Genomic DNA, 12,941 nt, shown 5'->3' with positions numbered 1-12,941 from the left:
CGGCGAAGGCCTCTGTAAACCTTACTTACCTTGGCTCCGGCGGCTTCCTAGATGCGTCGCCATGGCAACGTGGTGGCAAATGACGTCATGTGACCTCACATTGCCCTGGCAACGTGACATGAAACCTACTCCGAGGTAACAGAGAGGGGGGGGGGGGGGCGTGCGGAGAGAGGAGAACTGCTGGCAGGGGGCGCAGGGGAAAAAAAGGTTTGCGCTCCCCTGATCTAGTACTACAGAACGGATTTATTTAAAAAACACATGTACATATGGCTTACTCCTTTAAACCACAAACTCACTTGACACACATTAGGGTGCAGTAACGAGAAAACACAACCATGTAAGCAACACATTTCCTGCCGTTTTCAATGGTAGATTCAGAATGTAAAATGTGTATCAAAGCTATGGGCCTGAAGAATAACTGGAAAAATAAACAAATAAGCCCAGTTGCATCACAACTTCAATGCTGATTACACTCGTGCTGTACTTAGAACAGACCACAGCAGCAGTTTCAATATTTCAGCGAGACGACTACGAATCTCTAAAAACGGAAAACTACTGGGTAATGTGACCAAGAAGAAAAAGGCAAAATGAAGGTAAATCGTATAAGAAAACCATTCAGTGAAGCGTTTGTATGTAGGAACACTTTTGGTGAAAGAACAGGTTGCTGCCACATTGTTTTATTATTTGTTTTTGTTACCTCAGCACCATTCCCTTAACTTAACCCCTTGAACATCAGAGACATGTGCGAGCATTAACGTTTAAGTGGTTATGGCCAACATGTCGCTTTGATTTAGTCCAGGGGTGGCCCACTTCAGTCTTCAAGGGCCACCAACAAGCCATGTTTTAAGGATCTTCTGCTTCAGCACAGGTGGCTCAACCAGTGGTTCCTAACAGCCACCTGTGCTGAAGCAGATATCCTTAAAACATGGCCTGTTGGTGGGACTTGAGGACTAGACTTGGCCACCCCTGATTTAGTCAATTAACACTACCTACAAGCTTAGTCTTGAGCGTTAACTTGAAGCAATCTAAAATCAGTGCTTTGGGGAAAACTCATTTAAATATCACTAAACCTTCAATTTATTCACCTACCTCTATTCCCAAGAGAAATAAAATCAGCCTTTTTCATCACAGAAACCAAATCCAGAGTGAATGTGGCAATATCCTTTGCAACCCTGCTGGCTCGCCCAATATCCCGATTGCCTGCTCTCGCTTACTTTTATTATGTGCTTCGTGCAGCATGCTGACTCAGACGGGTGGGACGGTGCTATGCAAAACAGGTAAACACCATCCTGCACCAATAGGACTCGCTGAGCTCTGAGTCATAGCTCACCAACTTCCACATTCATCTGTGGCTTGAAAAGGAAGGAGGAGGAAGTGAATGCATGCACGACTTCGCAAACAGCTTCTAACACACACCTCCTACATGGCACAAGCAGATATCACAGCAGGGTCATGGACAATATACTCCTTGGAGTATAAGTCTTGCTGTACTTTTCAAGGAGATGTCCCACATGGAGCAAACTGAACTCATGGCAGCCACATTTAATAGGGTCAAACTAGATCTGGGGTTTCTAAGCTTGTGGTACAACAAACATCTGAATACAAAACCATACCCAGTGGTACCGCACAATGGCTTCTACGCTCCATATTGCTGCGGCAAGGAGAAAAGGCAGGTGCATAGAGAAAACATGCAAAGTATTATTGCAATTTAGATAGTCATCGTTGAAACCAAAAACGAGAGAAAAAGCAGATAAATATATCATGTAATAGTCGGTACAGATTACGCTGTTAGTGCAGCAGAAAGCCTGTTCGTTACGGTTGCACAAAACATAATTGTTAACAATCCGTGAATTAGAAGATTGTTTTGCCCCACTGGTGTCAATTTGTATTTACATTATTTTGTAACCCTTATGTTTTCAGAGAGTAGTGTATTCCCTGCAAGACTGATATCACCTCCCTTTTTACAGTCCCCTTTGTAAGTGAAATTTGGGAAGTTGAGCCTTCAAAACAATATTTAGAAATACCTTTGGCGAGTAATAACGTAAGAAGCGTATCACGGTCATACATTCAATTTCGTCCCATGTAGGATTCCACCTTTAAAGCAATACTGTCACTTAATTTTATAGTGACTTTAGAAGTGGAGTAGATCGGATGTCAAAAGAGCCGTGATAAATTCCTCCATTTGTGCAGCACCCTATATATTGTACAGGGGATGTGCTGCCCCCCACTGCAGTGACAGGGTTAACTGAAAAGAGCAGTCTATCATGGCAACAGTCTTTATTACAAAACCTTTTATTTTAGTGAAAGGGGAGTTATTTATTAAACAGAGTGTCTGGATTGGCACCATCAGAGTTTAATGAAGAAACCCCTACCCATTTTTATATTTAAATAACAAAAAGCAATATGTTTTTCAGATTCCTCCACCAATTACACCTTTACATTTCTAATATTTCTAATATTTCAACGACCCCACCACCTACTTTGCATTCTTCAAACCTATACAGAAGTCACTTCAATGATCAGATCTAATGCAAAACCAAATGAGTGGAGAAGCAATTGTGAGGAAAATAGCCAAACTCCATCAGGATAAGAATAAAGGAAATATGTTGATTTAGACCAGAGGTGCGCAAAGTTTTTAACTTGCCCCCCCGGCTCCAGCGTCAAATGACGTCACGGGGTCACGTAACCATGGCAACGTGACATGACATCACGTGGCCCCGGCTACCATGGCGACGCCAAAGATCAGGTAAGAAGCGGCAGAGGCCTCACGTGGTCCCCCCCCCACACCCTCACCCCATGGCTCTTAATTTAAGCGCGGGACCTCTAGCCACCGTGCCCCCCCCTGGAAATTCTCCAGCCCCCCACTTTGCGCACCGCTGATTTAGACAACAAAGTCTGGTTTAAATGTAGAACTAGACCCAAGTGAATCTATATATTCAGCGCAATTGGGATACATATGGGATATTTGTTGGCTGTGGCCAAGCAAGGATAAGAATATGTCACTTAAATATCAAATTACACTTTACAGAACAAGATCAACAGGATTTCTTCATAGAGATTATGAACAGGAGACATTGTTATAGCTGTAATCACATACATATGCAGCTGACATAATACACACGTTTCAATAACTGTAAGGTGTTAAAACTCTTCATTGGTAAATATGAGAGGCATTTTCTAAAACGTAGTAAGTTTTTCAATCTAAAAAAGATTGAAAACATTTCTAAGAGTGCATGGATTTCTCTAATGTCTATCAGAGAATACCTTTAAAAATGTATTACTAGCGACATCCAATGATGCAAACGCATAAATAAAAGGTTCTCAAAAACTAGCACCACCCGATCTATCCACAAGGATAAATCTGCCAAACATGTGCCAAGTGTGGTGGCATAGACAAAATACAAGTTCAAAACATTTTAACCTCTATCAGCCAAAGGGTTAATCCACACAAAAATAGACAATAGTAATTCATATTTAATGTATATCTCCCTACGTTTTATGATTAAAAGAAAATTAAACAAATCAACAAACTTGTCAGTTCAGCAGACATGAACCTCTAATTGTCTTTGTATGAAAACATATACTCACTCAGAGCAACATTTCTCTTATTCATTAGTCCAAACAAATGACATTGTATTCCCCAAAATTGCCAGATCAATGTCTGCTAAACAGTGCCCAGTGGCAACACTGAGCTGGTCTGATTTTTATAGCACCTTTGCAAAAATAAATAAATGGTTTCCTCTTTCTCTCCCCCCCCTCCCCAGAGGCAGGAAGCAGGGGTCTCAGAAGCTGAACCGCATTAATCTCAGCTCCAGGGACCCCCTTGCTCCCCAAGAAACTTGCATGGAAAGGGGCTGCCGGTATCTCTCTGTCGTTTAAAAGGGTCGAGCATCAATAGGAGGCAAAGGGATGATATCGCAGCTTCCTATTGGGCCACGGGATGCAGGATCTTAAAACCACTATATTGTGCTCCAAGTCAGGGCTGCAACCGACAACCCCTACTGAGATACAGGGGGACTCTGGAGATTAAAATCAACATGGTTCAGCGCCGGAGACCGCCTACTTCAAACCTAGTTGGAAAAACAAGAGGCAACGGTTCTTTAAGAAGCCCTACTCAGATAATTAAAAATGGGGGGGGGGGGGGTGTGAAGTGAAATTTAGCAAGGGTGGGGAAGTTCATTTACCTTAAAGATTCATGACCTATCGAGAACAGTGTTTGGATTTACTGATTTACTGATCCACCCTTTCTAGTGAATGGAGGTGAATTGCCATCATGTTAAATCGCCTCCCACCAAATTTAACAGGGATCTATGTTGGTAAACAAAACCCTACATGAGTCAATTAATACAGCGCTTAATTGATCTTTCTAATCCTGAAATATGAACAATAGTGGCTCAAATGAGACTATTAAGGATTCTTTGACCTAGTTATAGAGAATCAAAATCAGACATTAAACTGAAGGTGAAATCAAGTGGATATACAGTATTTATTGTGCAAAATGTCTATTACTGTTTCAAAGGAGGTCAATCATTTATATTGAACATGGGAAAATTAAGGACATGCAATCAAATATATAGGCTACAGAGGAAATATGAATCGAAGAGCAAATCTTGGGGCACAAACACTCCAAGCTGAACGTGCGTTTTACAAATACATAGCTATGACTGAGTTTATAGATTGTTCTGGATATCCTGTATTGTCATTTATGTCAGCACCATGGAGTTCATTACGTGCTCAGAAGAGAAGTACCAGTCCATCCCTTACAAGCTTGAGTGATACCCAGGAGTCAGAGTAAAGGAATATTCACACAAATACAGGTTAGTTCGGAAATTCCTCAGAAATACAATAATTCAGTGATTTTTTGTTTCACATAATAGCTTCCCAAAGGTAGAAAATAGCAGGGTGGCATGGTATAACTTATTTTTTGAACCGTAAGTATTCCAAAGTGTTTTATATATGGCAAAGTACATGTAAAGGCTTCAAATCAAAGTATTCCTCTAGGCCTAAAATACTGGCAACGCAGGCCAGTGGTAACAAGAAGGCATTTTAATATGAAAAATCAATGGTGAGGATTAACCAAGTTTCAATACTGGGCATAACATTGTGAACCCGGGGCTAACTGACAATGACTTACATGGCAGTTAATGCAGGGCTGCTTGGCAATACCCAGTACTGGAACATGGTGAATCTATTATAGTAGGTTCTCTCAATTGAAAGACTGAGCAACAGCACTTATCCTCTCTAAATATCCCACTTAAGCATGTTAACATTTTGCTTTTGAAGAAAGGGAGCCAGCATAAAATACTTCACATATGTACGGATAAATATATATCTATATATAATCAGGGCTCGACAAATCCACTCATCCACAGCGAACGAATTTCAGCAGCTGGCGAGACGGCGGGCAGCGGCAGAAGTGGAGGACTGAAGAGTGGAGCGGCACCGGAGGAAGACAGTTGGCTGTAGGAGAAGAGGACCACCATGTCAGCGGAGCAAGCAGCAGAGGCTTTACAAGGCAGGCGGAGGAAGCAGCAGCAGAACAGCATTGACACCATGTGAGAGACAGGAGAACAGCCGGGTAAGAGCTGTGCTGCAGCAGCAGCGGACACTGGAAGTCAGTCAAGACATCCGTGTCAGACCGCTGGGGCGCACTCCACCCGGCTGTTGTCTCGTCTCTTGCATGGTGTCAATGCTGTTCTCCTCTTGCTGCTGTTGCCGCCCCCACTGCACCCGCTCTTCAGTCCTCTTCTGCCGTCGGCCGCCATCTTCCTCCTCTGCTGCCTGCCGAGTGAGAGCAGGAGGGGGGGGGGGTGAGAGCCCCCTTTTTGTCTGTCGAGTAGCATTTTTTATAATTTGTTGAGCCCTGTATATAATACAGGCATACCCCGCATTAACGTACACAAAGGGACCGGAGCATGTATGTAAAGTGAAAATGTACTTAAAGTGAAGCACTATCTTTTCTCCACTTATCGATGCATGTACTGTACTGCAATCGTCATATACGTGCATAACTGATGTAAATAACGCATGTGTAACAGGCTCTATAGCCTCCCCGCTTGTGCACAGCTTCGGTACAGGTAGGGAGCCGGTATTGCTGTTCAGGACGTGCTGACGGGCGCATGCGCGAGCTGCCGTTTGCCTATTGGGCGATATGTCCTTACTCGCGAGTGTTCTTAAAGTGAGTGTCCTTAAACCGGGGTATGCCTGTATATAAATATATTATAAATATATACGGTATATCCAACAATGTACATATGCTTTACAACCCTCCCACCCCCCAAAAATAAAATACAATGAGGGCAACAAACATAGGCGCATGATAGGAAAGGGAAGGCCCATCACAGGGAGCTTACAATGTAAATGTCTTACTGGGAGACACAGTACGGGAAGGCATAAGTGAACAAGCACTTTCACCCTCTGCACTATGGTTGGCATGTGGCCCTGTAGCAAGTTTTGTCTCTTTACTTTTTTTATCTTCATCTTTTTATAACTTGTACTTTGACATTTGTGATTTATAAAAATGTAAGGCCAATAGTTTTACCAGCTGCATACTTCACAAAGGGATGGGCACAGGTAATATGTACAATATTTGTTTTCCATAAATGTTAGGCCAATTATTTTCCATGCTGCATACTCCATAAGGCCATTTTATTGTAGTGTTACAGTGTTACTGATCCGCCATAGCGCCAGGTTTAAGCTCACCTGGTTTCTGTTTTACTAAACAGTTCCTTTGAGTTATATGGCTCGTCTCTTCAGGATAGAGTTCCTTACCAACTCTCCAATTAGCATAAAGGAAATTTTACATCTCATTCTCCGTCTACACGTCAGCCTCAACTGAAGAGCAGGTGAGTGTTTATGGCTGACAGGAAGGAGATGTGTGCAAGTATTAATATTTCACACTAAGGTAATTGTTTCACCCACAGTTCACCTTTATAACGAGGGAACTTTTTTCGTGGCTTTGGCCAGCATTTAACTGACCTAAATCATAAATAAGTGTATGCTTCGCCTTATTTAACCCCTTCAGGGCACTTTCAAACTTCGCAAAGTTTAGTCCATAGGACAATACGAAATGACATATTCACTGTTGGTACCTGCTAAACAGAGTTTAACTTGACGAGGTTGGCAGGCTTGAATCATGTTTTGATCAAAAGATGCAACCAAAATGACTCCTTTGTTACACAGATTTGGGTTCTAAATGTAAAAATGTAACTAGTATATTTTAGCTCAATTGGTAGGAGTGCAGCAGTTCTTTGTTTTCCATATTTGTGATGTATGACTTATTTCCCCCCATAATTTGTACATTTGAGACGGGAGATATTTAAAGGGATCCGGGTATGATTACCACTTAACCCAAGAAGTAGTCAATATGCACAAAACATGCAGAGTCTTGTGGTTAAGGTGAGTGGTCTTCTCCGAAAGTAAGACTGTTACGCTTATACAATGGCCTAAGGAAGAAGAGCGGTGAACTTTGGTGTTTCGGTAGTCGGCTCCTGACTTGCCACCTTGCGCGTATCCCCCTTTGATGACTGGATTGTCATTACTATTGTCCATTTATGTATATTTAATATTGTGTCAATTGAGCAAAGAATGGACATGTGATGGGAAGAGACATTTTGGGGTGTAAAGATTGATATCTATACCTTTTTGCATCAGCACTAGCTTTCACTAAACACCAGTTTTGTTATTCTGCTGGTATAGTAAGTGAGCTATATGAACTCCTGCTATAACATGTGCGGGCTGGCTATCTGCAAGGTTACTGCTTTTTGTTTACTATCCGTTATTGCAGAAGATTTGGGTTTTTCCAGATAATCATTCTCTGACCCATAACAAACGTGCCTATTTGCCGTGTTTAATTGCTTTGACATTAGTCACTAGACGTCACGCCTTGGCTGGCATGCCCTGGGTATGCTGAATGCTTAACTTGTGATCATGAAGGAGTAAGTGGTTAAAAAAAAAAAGGAAAGAAACACTACCAGTCAACCAGTCCTTCCATCCCATAGAAGCAGTACAAAAAAAACCCCCTGAAACTTACAGACCTCCCTCTAATTTACTGCCCCCATCAAGGAGAACTGGTTTGTGTCCCTGGAGCAGACTTCTCCACTGGGCCCATCTACCAGGAGTCCTTTGCCTCTGACACCCTGTTTGCAAAAGCGGGGTAAAAAACACACTGATCAGTGTTGCCGCTGCACAGAAACATAACTAAAATATAGTATAGGCATACCCCGGTTTAAGGACACTCACTTTAAGTACACTCGCGAGTAGGGACACATCGCCCAATAAACAAACGCCAGCTCACGCATGCGTCTGTCAGCACGTCCTGAACAGCAATACTGGCTCCCTACCTGTACCAAAGCTGTGCGCAAGCGGGGAGACTATAGAGCCTGTTACACATGCGTTATTTACATCAGTTATGCACGTATATGACAATTGCAGTAAGGTACATGCATCGATAAGTGGGGGAAAAAGGTAGTGCTTCACTTTAAGTACATTTTCATGTTACATACATGCTCTGGTCCCATTGCACAAGTACGTTAATTCGGGGTATGTATGCATGTATGTCTTTATTTATATAGTGCCCTTAATGTACATAGCGCTTCACAGAAGTAATACACGTGATAATCATATAAATAACAAATACAAGTAACACATAATGGGACGAAGTGCTTCAAACATAAAAGTAACATTAGGAAAAGGAGTCCCTGCCCCGAAGAGCTTACAATCCAACTGTTAAGTAGGAAGAACGTACAGAGACAGTAGGAAGGTGTTCTGGTAAGTGCGTCTGCAAGGAGCCACGGTCGATGTACGAGGAGTAAAGTATCAGCCACAGAGCTACTTATATGCTTCGATAAGTAGGTGTGTTTTAAGATGGGTCTTAAAGGTGGATAGAAAGGTGCTAGTTGGATATTGAGGGGGAAGGGCAATCCAGAGGTGTGGGGCGACTACTTAGCGTGTGCATTCCAAAAATAAGCAGTTCCTCAGGAGTAAAAGGATTCAGAATAGACATACAGAACTGATTAATCTTTGTTGTTCACAGGTCCCCAACAAGTCCCAAACACTGGCCTTACCCCCTATGGTGCTTCAACCACAGCCAGGGATTTTCTATAAAATGACACGCAAATGAGCACTCTTAGTAAATCACGGTTTGCTTCTTATCCTCTTTAATGTGGAACGCTTAAAAATTAAGCATGGAACAAAGAAGTGAATGGCCAACAATCCTACCCAGACAGCCAATTAAACATTTGGGTCTCAGTGTGAGGCTGGTTCTGGCCTTGCATTGTGAAGCCGATTGTGGCTGCAAACAAAGTACACACAGATTACAGGGAGTTTAAAAAATAAGAACCCCACAGGTTTTTCTTTTTCACTTTGCATGCTTGTCACTCCCATAATGGTACTTTAACTCATTCTTACAATCAATGTCCTCGATTCAAGAAATCAAGAAGCCTACAGTTACACCTTGCCCTTCCCACACGTGTCCCATTACAATGTACAGTACCTGTGATGTTTTTATACACCAGCATGGATTTAAAGTCACTACATATGTTGAGCAGCTATCAGGTCAGTAATATTGTCCAATTGTGCTTAAAAGTTTCAGAAATCTGAGACTTGTGATTGTAACAAAACGCTAGATGAGATCGCGAGCATCTGTAATGTGAAAGATTAAGGATTATGTAGGATGTATATTCACAAAGAGGATATAGCAGAACTGTGCAAAATATTGGGGACTATTTATCAGTGTCACAGCTGCAAAACTTGGCTAAAAGAATTGCGCCAGATTTAAATCAAAGGCGAACATCCTGTTACTTTCGTCAGGATTTCTATTTAATATATTGCATTTTTTTTGTGCCATATTTGTAGACAGGAGACCGACAAATTTACCATACTTGCTGCAAAACATTTCACGATTAAGAAAAGTGCTGTATACAAAATGTAGCTCCATGTTTTCTCTTGCATGTTAAAGTTAACACAATGCACATGACAGAGACAGCTTAGGGCTGTTATATACAGCATGCGGCCGCGCGTTCCTATGCGAACGTGCGTGCCGCATGCTTTTCCGGTCTATAGAGCCGGGAGCTGCAGGTAATATATATGTATGTATGTGTGAGTACATGGGTTGTGTGGGTGAAAGGAATTCACACACACACATGATTTTCCTCATCTTCGCCGCTGTTTGTCGGCTCCCCTCTCCCTGCCGTGCGCGGCCCTTGTATAGAAAGGCCGACTGACGTCAGCCAACTAAAATTTCACACGCGCGCAGGGCGCAGCACGCGCCCGGCACTATAGAACGTGCCTTACTTGTAATGGCTCAACAGGACTCCTGTGCTGAGCAATGAAATGAGGGAAGACTACCGCTGTTGTAACAAGACGTTACTTTATTTTTAGGAATAGCAAAAGGATGAAAAATAAATGAAGATACATTAACAAAAACGACATTTGATTTTCCTGGTAACTTGATTTCACTGGCTGACCAGAACCCAGAAAATATCCCTCGGGACACTACAGCTTCATAGTCACACGTCTCAGGCTGCAGTCAAACTAGTTACAAGCCCAAAGGGAAGATGGAGCGTAACTGGACTAATCTGTGCAGTACTGGATAGTTCAGCTATGCATCTCCACAACATCCAGTTATAAACACTGGTCCGCGCTATCACTTTGCAGATCACTGTCTCTTAACTGTGTCCTCAGGAAGCATTTTGATTAATTCCTCTATTAACTATTTGCTGTCAGAAAGGTCTCTCCAATGCATTGCTTTGCAAAGGCAGTACAGGGGCTAAGGGGGAAAAAAGTCTTATCAGAACGTAAAATAAATAAATAACCTGTCTATTTAATTGGGAACTTCTTGTGCCTTTTTAACTGCAGTGTTTCGGTCTAGTTAGATGTGCTTGTCAACCAGGGTGCCAGGGCACCTGTGTGCCGCAACCCTCTGCAAAGGGGTAAAAAGCTTAGGTGGCTGCTCAGCGGACACATCCAGCACTGTATGGAGACAAAGGCTGCAAGCCGCCTCTCTCCGCAAGGAACAGAAGAGAGAGATGCCTTTCATCTAAAAGACAGTGCAACGTGTGCCCGCAGAGCAGCTGACATGTTTGAGGTGTGTGGGAAGGTGGGAAGGAGAGAAGGCTTGGTGCACGAGGGGTGGGGGGAGGGGAAGATTGTGATGACAGATGTGTGGGATGGCTTGTGTGGGGAGAGTGAGGGAGGCTAGTGCTTTTTGTGGGGTGAGAGAAGGTATGTGGTGTAAGAGAAGAGGGGGGTAAATGTGGTGTTTCTGATTAAGAGGGGGAGTATGATGTGAGGGTGAATGTTGAGTGTGGCTGACTGTTGGCTGTGTGCTTGTGAAAAGGAGGGGGAGTGTTTTGCATGTAAGTGAGATGTGGGGGGGGGGGAAGAGTGAGGTCTGAAGAGCTGGGGTGGCTCAAGATTTAAAAAATACTTCAGGGATACCACCGCTTCTTAAAAAAAAAAAAAGACGATTGAGAATCACTCAGTTAGATTCACGCTTTGTACATGGTGTAATCCAAGTACGCTTTTGCTTTGATCGTTTAATATTTTCTTTAACATGCAGTAATACACCACAGGAACAAAAGGTGATTTCCAAGTTAAATGCACACTATTCTATTTTTTACATATATTGGAAGCAAGGGGTCTCCATAGCTGAACTACATAACATTTCAGTTCCAGGGACTTCCTGGGTCCCGAGATACTTACGGGGGCAGGTGGCGCTGGTTGGTTAAAATCGCTCGCGCCTCCCATGCCAAAACAGCCGCCATGGATAACGTCACAGCTTCCTATTGACCCGCGCCACAGAAGATTTAAACTTCCATTCAAACTCCACTGAAGGAGAGGAATTGGCGGTCCCTTCCCTGGTAACTCTTGGGATCCCCCCCCAACATCGTATCTGCCGACTTCACAGTGATCCTGTTGATTTACCGGCTTTCATTTAGTTTATTTTCTCTTTAAAATAATTGTAGCGCTTACCTTCGGTCATCTACGATACTGCCCTCTGTTCTGCTTCCTTCTCACGCATTCTAGCTCTCATCTGAGAAACCCAAATGTTTGCTTTCTTTATAAGCATTCTTGTTTTCCATCATGTCAAATTACCATTTTTTTTGCTTCTGATTTCTTTTGAAGCCTTTTAGCCGTTGCTTCCTCTGACTTCACTTTGTTTTTTTTATTGCACCCTCTGATTCTGATTTTCACAGAAGGTAATATCATAGCGTCCAGCATTTGTAGGTCCACTGAACAATAAATGTTTCATGTGCTCAGTTTCCAGAGCCTACTGCAATTGGAACTTAACGCATTGTATCATTTTGGCGATAAACACATCTGCATATTATATATATTCCCAATGCGACCCTTTCTGTGTACCCACCATAACAGCCCATGTAATTAGCATATTGATCACTTGTATCACCACCTATATAATCCCAAAAACAATTCGCAGTTGCTTATAGTTTCAACTCAGAGTTTGGTAAAACGCGTTTCCCTTTTAAAAAGAACGCCACAGAATTGAAAACACAATTACCCAATTCCGGTTGAGAAATTGTTGTCACACCGAAATTTGAACATTCTTTGTTACACGTCGGGGGTGTCCATTTATACAGCTCATGTACACAAAATTTGAATCAGCGAATACTTCACACTAATGTTTTTATGTTTAGCTCATTGCCATGTCAACTACAACCGGTCAACTTTCTGTACTCTATTTTTAAAAAAAAATTCAACTCTGCCCCTTGTTAGAATAAGCTACACTCACATCTCTCTACCTCCATAGGTCTTCAGGATGTTATTGAGATAACCAAGCGCACGCTGGCACAACATCCTCTGCTCCATGCTACGCAATGATTGATGCTTCCTCCTGGCAGGCTCCAGAATTTATAGTCAACACACTGCATTATGATGCCACCAATTACCTCACAATACTGTGATCAGCTTCCTATATAGTC

The 12,941-nt window shown here is 42.5% G+C and overlaps 1 protein-coding gene across 3 annotated transcripts in view; it reads right to left on the bottom strand.

The window, feature by feature from the left end:
- Window positions 1–12,941, bottom strand: part of PELI1 (pellino E3 ubiquitin protein ligase 1) — a 56,807-nt gene that overhangs the window by 23,926 nt on the left and 19,940 nt on the right. Inside the window, exon 1 of one of the 3 annotated variants that reach the window (XM_075596132.1) lies at window positions 1,090–1,235. The exons of the other annotated variants lie outside the window; for them this stretch is intronic. The gene's annotated coding sequence lies outside the window, so the exon portion shown is untranslated. Of the gene's footprint in view, window positions 1–1,089; window positions 1,236–12,941 lie in introns of those variants that run through there. 3 annotated transcript variants of the gene reach the window in all.

Source organism: Ascaphus truei, chromosome 4 (assembly GCF_040206685.1).
Source record: "Ascaphus truei isolate aAscTru1 chromosome 4, aAscTru1.hap1, whole genome shotgun sequence".
Classification (NCBI taxonomy): Eukaryota; Metazoa; Chordata; class Amphibia; order Anura; family Ascaphidae; genus Ascaphus; species Ascaphus truei.
The sequence above is the reverse complement of the archived record's forward strand: the minus strand, read 5'-3'. Positions and strand labels throughout refer to the sequence as shown.